The sequence below is a fragment of the Antrostomus carolinensis genome, unplaced genomic scaffold (genome assembly GCF_000700745.2).
Source record: "Antrostomus carolinensis isolate BGI_N321 unplaced genomic scaffold, ASM70074v2 scaffold2297, whole genome shotgun sequence".
In the NCBI taxonomy this organism is placed as follows: domain Eukaryota; kingdom Metazoa; phylum Chordata; class Aves; order Caprimulgiformes; family Caprimulgidae; genus Antrostomus; species Antrostomus carolinensis.
In genome coordinates this window covers 26,250-34,510 of record NW_010327831.1, presented here as the reverse complement: position 1 = coordinate 34,510, position 8,261 = coordinate 26,250, and positions in this window count along the sequence as shown.

Sequence of the window (8,261 nt, the reverse complement as noted above, 5' to 3'; positions counted from 1 at the left end):
TCTTTTCCTCATTTTGCAGCGATTCTTTTCTGTGTTAACAGGAAATTTTTTCCTTCTATTGATTTCCTCAGAGTGTCCTTAAGGTTCCTTTGAACTTCAAAATTACTAGGGAAATTTGGGGTTGCTAACATTACCCTGTAAGTTAGGAATCTGAGGGAGTTCATTCTTTGTGCTGGCAAGCCTTCAAACTATCTTGATTTTATCAACTATAATTCATGTTTTGTTCACAGGACAAGCTTGTTTCTTTTGTATTATTTTGAGTCATCTCTGGAAAAAATCACCTCACACTAAAATGTAATAAAATATGAGAACAGATTATGACTTATTAAATTAAGCCAAAGCATACACTATATTTTGGTATAGTACCATCCCTGGAGGGTAAGCGAATACATTTTCAAATGAGTTCTGCTTCCAATTAGGCAGGAAAATAAGTACCCAAATTTTCAAAGGTGCACAAAGAGCACAGGATACCAAAAATCTCAGCTCATAAGCAGCACAACAGAAACTGCTGGGTGCTGACAGCTTCAGACAAGACTGTGAGCTGCACAATACGTTATTTGTAATTTTTTGCTCCAATCCTCCCCCTATAAACTCTGCTTGCTCTGCAGGTATTTTGCTACATGGGTGAATCTGGAAGAAATGGTAAAGCATTTTTCATAGGCATCTTAATTCACACCTATAAACAGCTTAAGAAGAAAATGACCTTCTGTCTGTTGGATGTGTGCCTCGTATCACTATGGGTCAGTTATTTCAATTATTTAAGTTTGCAACATTAAATCCTCCACCATTGGAACAAACAAGGACTTTAGTCATTGAATTTAACAGTAGCAGGATCAGACAGGTATTTACTTTCAGGCTCATGGGAAAAAGAAGTAAGATTAAAAACCCCTATCCTTTAAGCATGCAGTACCCCAGTATTGATAACCTTTAAAAATTACGTCAAATACACATGGCACGGGAGATGACTCAGCAGCTACTAGATTTTCAGAGCAGATGGAATGTTGATGTCCCCATACGAGAGAGTTCTATACAGAGATTTCTTCTTGCTGAAGACACTGGTTCCAGTCATGGAAGCAAAGATTTTCTCTCCAAAGCTAGCTTTGCTAATAATAAGTGTGAAATAAGGATATTTCTCAAGGGGATTTTCTAAATTTAAAATGCATTCTGCTTCTTAACACCTCCTATCCTACTGAGTGCTTTAGCCTACCACAGTCTAAGTGCAGTAATTAAGTGTAAGTGTAATTGTTACAACTGTCTATTGCAGGACAAAAGTAACTGTCAGGGAACCGTCACGTCTCCATACTGCCCTGCTTCCAGCCTGTAAGTCACGGTTGTGGGACCGAATTATTCCTCCTGATTCCCCCCAAGTTCACACCAGTGTATTTAACATGACTAGTGGTACCATGACAAATGTTAGTTACACTCTGTCCGAGTCACAGCTCCAAAAAAGCAGGAATAGGCCATATTTCCCATTACGCAACCGCAACAAAATCCCAACCAAACCCACTGATATTTAACTTCCTTGATCCTTTTAGTCGTAACGTTGGTTAAGAGGAGCCACAGAGTGATGTCTGAAGGTGAAGCTGAACGTTTGGTTTCCTTATGGATTTTGCATCCTCTGTCCACTTATATGCAGAGCAATGGCCACTTGTTCTCTAAAATTAGAACTATCAGCTAGATACTTTGGCACTACTTATGCTGATCTGTTTTGGGTCTGTAGGTTTATTTTCTGAATTTTTATATGGAGACAGTGACGATAGCATATAGCCAGGAATGATTTTCAAGGAGTAAAGAGTAGGGCTGGGAATTAATTAATCACAGGGCATTTGAGATGGGCAAGTAAGCTCCTCTGCATGGCAGATGGGACTCTGCCAGCCCTGCAAGGGGCAAGCCCCACCTGAGAGCTTGCCAGTACCTGCAGATTACTGGGTTTAAAGAGGGGGAGATGGGGCTTGTAACACCTGCAAGAAGCACTTGTAGGCTGATGCCACCTCCATGGAGAGCAGCCAGTGTTTTGGGTAGTAGGCTGGTGGGCCACTGAAGGGTAGAGACGACCCAGTGCTAGAGAGGCTGCAAGGAGCACTGAAGTCCAGGGCTTAAGAGGCAAGGAGGGTGGCATGGCTGGGTGCACATGGAGCAAAGGACCTTTCCCACACATCCTTACCCTTAGCTGGGCAGGGTCCTCACTACCTTCTCCTTCCCCTGTTTTACAGCCCTCACTGCTCTCAGCACCTCCTGGACCCTCACACCTTGCAGAGTGGACCGAAAGGGCAGTGAGTAGGGTAGAGCATGCTGGAGAAAGTGCTAAGCACTGCTAGAGGCACCAAGTCCTGGGAGCTGGGTGCCAAGGGCAGAACTGGCTTCAGTTGCTGCTAACTGCAAGATGCTTTGGTCCCTGCAGGGGCTGGAGCCAGGGTCTGAGTTGCTTTCCTGACCTGGCCAAAGCTGGGCCACTAGTTTTCCTGTTCCCTGCCATGTCACAGGGAAGGAACAAAGCAGCCTGGCCCATCTTGGTGCTCTCACAAGACCTGCTTTCCCCATGGGCACCTGGGGAGCAGTGGTACTGACAGTACTAGCATTTGTGTCCTTCACCTTGTTTCAGAAATCCTGAAATGATCGTGCCTAATGAATCCTGGTGGTAGATCCAATCACCCATCATTATTTCATTAGTTTTGCTGCTCTGAGAATGGCAGGCTAGTTTCTCCTGTACCCTCTCTGAATTTCATACATTCCTTTAACTCTCAGCATTTATTTTCCCTCTGGAGTCTGAAGTAATCTGAGAGAGAAACAAGCCACTGCACCATAATAAGCCCCAGTTTCTCTATCACCATAGTCCAAATACGCTTCTCAATGTGCTTGCTTCTGTAATAGAGCCAGAGGTTTGTACAAGGCACCTGGCAGAGACTGACGATACACAAGATAGGTAATTTCTGCCAACATTATTAGGCAGTGCACAGTTAAGAGCAAAAATTCCTAGGATTTGACTAAACTTTGCATTTCCCCATTTAAGGTGACTAATAGAGACAAGGAAGACTTTTGTTGCATGTACACTTCACCACCAATATGGAGACAGCTCTTGGGTGAGATGAGCTGGTGTGGATAAAAAAATATTGGTCAAGGTTGATTTGGTACAAGTCCTTCCCATATAAGTGCACTGAAATGTCTAATATTCACAGAGATTAAATGGACATCACTTTAAGTCACATTTGGAAACTCCCTGCCTACCAAATTGCCTATCACTTGGTCATTAAGAGCAAAGTTCAAAAACATTTTCTGTGAGTCCAGTGAAATATTATTTCAGAGCTTTGGTGCTTTACTCAACAAAAACAATTTTCTCATTTTTAAATGCCATGCCAAGTGTTCTAACAACTGTAGCTACAGATCATGTAACTGAAAACCCTCCTAATGTGAGCTTGAGAATTTTTACTAGCTCTAAAAACAGCTGGTCATGAACATACTAGTCAGAAAAGAATGCAAAACAAAACTAGTAAAAAAAGTGTTGATTGGTAGCTCTCTCACGGGTATATTTAACCATTTCTTAAATACGTTTTGCCTGTCTGGAAGTGAGAATATTTACTTTATTTATTTCACAGCTATCTGGGAAAAAGAACCCCCTAAATTCCTAATGAAGTACATTTGTTTCTGACAGATACTTCTAAACGGAAACCTGGTGTATGTTCTTAGACAAAAAACTTTATTCATTTTGACTATTCTAAGATGAAGCAAAACTCCTTGAAGACGAGTCCTAACCTCAAAAATGTTTTTGAACAGATTTCAGGGATCTGCCTTCTGTAGTCCTGTGTGTGCATGCACATGCATGTGTGTGTAAAGGTGAGGGGACATCAGTACAGAGAGAACACAGCCCGTGACTCTGTTCATCCACCAAAGTGGATAAGCATCCTTGCATTGATTTCAGTGGTATTTTTTCAGACTATACTAACCTGTTTGCTCATACAGTCTACAGGAACCTTTCACTGATTTCATTAGGACCTGGATTGATTGCTAGCTTTGATTTTAATCACTAAAATTTTTAGCAACATGTACCAGGATATAAATAATGACTAGGAACTATAAGTGCTCAGCAATCTTAACTCCAAGAGTAATAAAAAAACATGTTCACGACATCAGTCAATAGGCATTGGTCAACTGTTTTTACCATTTCTTTGCAAATTATTGTGCACAGAAATAGTGCACCTTTTCACCAGGCAAAGCTGTATTAGCAAATAGTGTCAGACAGAGAAACAAAATATGCTTTCTGTTCCTGTCATTGCCACAATAAAAAGAAGTAGATATTGAATGTCTCATACATGTTAATGAATAGTTTAAGACTACTATAGAACTTATAAAACAGGCTAGAAAAGGGAATCTGATATAAGCCCACTGCCCAAAGGCTGGGACAGCTATAGTCAAATCATTCCTAGCCAAAACCAAACCTGTTCTTTAAGATCTTAATCTCTTTCTATTTATACTGTACATGAACTTTCACTAGCTGGTAGCAGCCTTCAAACCAAAACATAGTTCACCTTATCACTAAAGAAGCTGAGGTATCTAGTGGTTCATACTGGTTAGCAAGCACTTGATTGACCTTTCAGTTGTTGCTGAAAGGAATTGTCATATTGCACATCTGATGATCTCCCTTTAATCAGTCCTTACTGCAAATTTCAGAGGGTATGGCTAAGAAGAGTACCTGAATGCTTGAAATCCAATAAGGAAATTGATTAGCACTAGTGACCTCTACCAAAGAAGCCAAAGGGAAAATTCCCTTTCAAGTCCTCATCAGCTCTTAGCAAATAAGTGTCAGATCCCACACTTCCAGCTTAACAGCACCATGGAAACCGGTCCAGGTGAACTGCTACCCATTACAAAAATCTGTGTTAATCACATGCATAAGGATGATAGAAATGCTCCCTGGGCTCCCTAGTGCAAGGAAACAATGTGACTTAATGACATTTGCGGGATCCTATATGCAAAGGGAGGAAAGAGTAGGATTTCCTTCAGAGGTAATTAAGGTACGGAACAAAAACATCAGTAGCATAAAAAAGGTTAAAATAAGAAGTAAAAAATCTATGCTGCTGTTTCTCAGAAGTTTTCCACCTTGGCCTTTCATATCTTTGCAGTAATTTTTTAGAGTGCTTCCCCAGTGCAGGCCAGAGAGAATTTTTTATGAACTCCTGAAAATAGATTTAAAATTCACAAAGTCTCATAACAACCGCTATGCTTCCTGCCACTCTCCTATATGGTCGTTTTTCAGCTGAGAACTCAGCAGAGCTCAACAGACTGACATATGGCCGTGACTGGGCTGCTAAACACCCTCTGATGTTGAGGAGATGATATTCTACAGCCTCTGGCTTGTACGATTTTTAGCGGATTCAGATCTAAGCCTGTTTGGGCCTTTCAAATCCAGCAGAAAGATGTTGTTACTGGAGATGCATTAGTACCATCTACTGTTAGTAAATCAGTATTGCACCTTAATACACGAACATCTCTACGCTTTTTGTGCTTCTGCTTATTTATCTTTTGAGATTATGTATTTATCTTGTAAGGTAAGATTAATAAAAACAGAGGTCACTTAGGCAGGGGTTGTGACATCAACACTCAGGAACTCACAGGTGGACACACGCTGCTGCAGCCAAAACACAGTCTGGTTTTTGGGAGCAGGGGAGATGGAACATCCCCATGGCTTTGGAACAACTTTCTCACCTCCTCAGCAGCAAATACTCGCACAATAAATATGTTCTTGACTCATGAAATGAGAAACGACTTATCTTTTATCACTAATTTAAGCTCACTGAAAGATCCAACTAGCTCTTTTACATAAGGAAATCGAGTGGCTAGGTCAGAACATTTTCTGGTAAAAATCAGCAGAGCTCCAGGGACTTCCGCTCGGGTGGATCAGAGCCAATTAACTCTGCCTTGTGTACAGAGGTCTGATAAGTAAGCCTGTGCTGGGGATTAAGTCACCAAAAAGAGCACAGACAAGGCCAACTTTTATCTGCTGCTGTTTGTGAGCAAAGGTGAAAAGATAGTTGGTCAAGAGAACCAAACTGGGCTGAAAGCCAACTGGTATAACCTCATTGACTCCGGCAGAGTCACTCCAGATCCAGGTCTGCATAACGGAGACTGCAGTCCAGCCTCCCCCTGCAAATCCAAGCCATTTGAATTAGGAACGTACCCGTACTGGCACACTTCATTAAAACTGCCTTGCCATAGGATCTGCATGGAGTAAACATTCACACGACTTTACATCCATTTGTTTTATCCATCTGTGATGGCAGATCTTGAACAAGCCTTTGCAGTAGATATCAAGATTTAGCTATTTTATCAGCATTCTCCAAGTCTTCTTTTTAAAGGATAAATACCTAATGGTTCTGCAGTCAGTGCACATCGGCCTTCCACACAGGGGAGATGGAATTATCTCCACATTGCCTTTCCTCATCATGGTAGTTTCTGCCCCCCCCCCCTTTTTTTTTTAAGATGGGCCTGATTAGGGCTGTCTTTGCTCTAAGGAGGGTCATTGCTGGGCCTGCAGGGACTGGCCTGTGCCTGGGGCTTCCAGATCACTGCGCAATGCAAACGCTGCTCTGTGTCAGACAGACAGACTGTTCAATCTGTCCAGGATTAGTGACTGATAAAGTCTGACAGGTTACTGTTATTAAAAAAGTCCCTCTTTGCTGTTATCCCCCCTTAGTCTTAATTTTCCAGAAATAAAAGCGTTACTCAACCCTAGTCTGCTCCTGTATAAGGGACTCTCTGCTCATCTTCAAAGCCTTTTCCTATACCCACCTCCACTGAAGCTCACTCCTGAGTGGGGTGACCAGACCAGAGCACAGCTCTGCAGACGTCATATCGGTTCCCTGGACAATGGCATTCACACCTCCCTGGGCTGCTGCTCCTCAGGACACCATCAGACACTGCACTACTTTTCCAGATGTTTCATACTAACAGTCCAATCACCCTGAAAAGAGGCTAAATGCCCACATTTTCCTGTCCCCTCATTTATGCTACTGATGTGCTTACAGCACTACATTTCCAACCATGTGGCTCAGCTTTTCGTTCCTTTGTTAAGTTTCATTCCACTTCTGTTACTCCACTTCTCAAGGTCACCTGGCCCTCTGTATAGCAGATCCTGATTCTCCTTTACTAACAGTGCCCTCTAAATGCTACCAGCAACTTGCATAAATGTGTTCCTAGCTGTGTGTTGAGGACACTAATGAATATATTAAAGCAAGATCGGTTTTAAGACTAACCTAAGATATCTGGGAAACGTCACTATCAGCTTTCCTCCAAGCTGGTACTTTTCCTATTTATAGTACACATTTTTGTCTCCCTTTTAGCCAGCAGAATTGTAACATGTAAGTAACATCTTTAGTAATTCCCCATATGGCAGCTATCAGATACTTACTAAAGCCTAGAAAATCTACCACATTTTCCCTGGCTGTGAAAATTGATTATCTTAAAAACAATAGTGTGACACGACCAGATATTGGCAAAAGCTTGTTACATTTTATTCCACTTTCCTCTCTCTCTCCCTCCTATCTTCCCTTTCATATTATTCTTCCCTCAAAAGTCTATTCATAAGCCTTACTTGCTACTGTTACAAGTCTAGCAACCCTGGTTTTACTATTTGTAAATACAGGAAATTTTTTATTTGCTGTTCTCCAATCATAAGCCTGATGTCCCATTAGATATGCCTGGGATAAACAATTTCATGTGCCCAGTCTGTCAGAGTTCTAGGACAAAAAGTGCCTTGTCCCCAGTGCCCAGCTCCCTGCATGAAAGTGCACACAGCTCTCCAGATTTTGCTGTGATAATTTCTCTTTTCCATCGCTGCCAATGGCTTTTATATTCTTTAGGGAAGGAGAATGCAGGCAGTTTGCTGCTAATTCCTCTTGCAGTCAGAGAAGGCAACAGATCCTGATATAATGAAAAGATGCAGCAAAATGTTTATGCACCATTCCCACCAGGTTTCAATGGATTGGGATTGTCCCTTGCAGCGACCACAAATTTCTCCTGCCCGTCTACAAAGATCTAGATCTTGTCTAGTTAACTCATACTCAGCCTCGGGTCTACTCAGCTACTGAAGTGTCCTCACACCAGCCTGCAGTCTCTCTGTGGGTCTGTTTTGGGGAGATGCTCACCCCCAGAGAGGAAACCAAGCTCTGTTTCTTTCCCAGCACAGGACTTGCAGGCAAGACCCCTGCCATGGGCTGAGGTCACTAAAACCTTCCGGTATTTCTTACATCCTCCACCCCTTTCTGTTC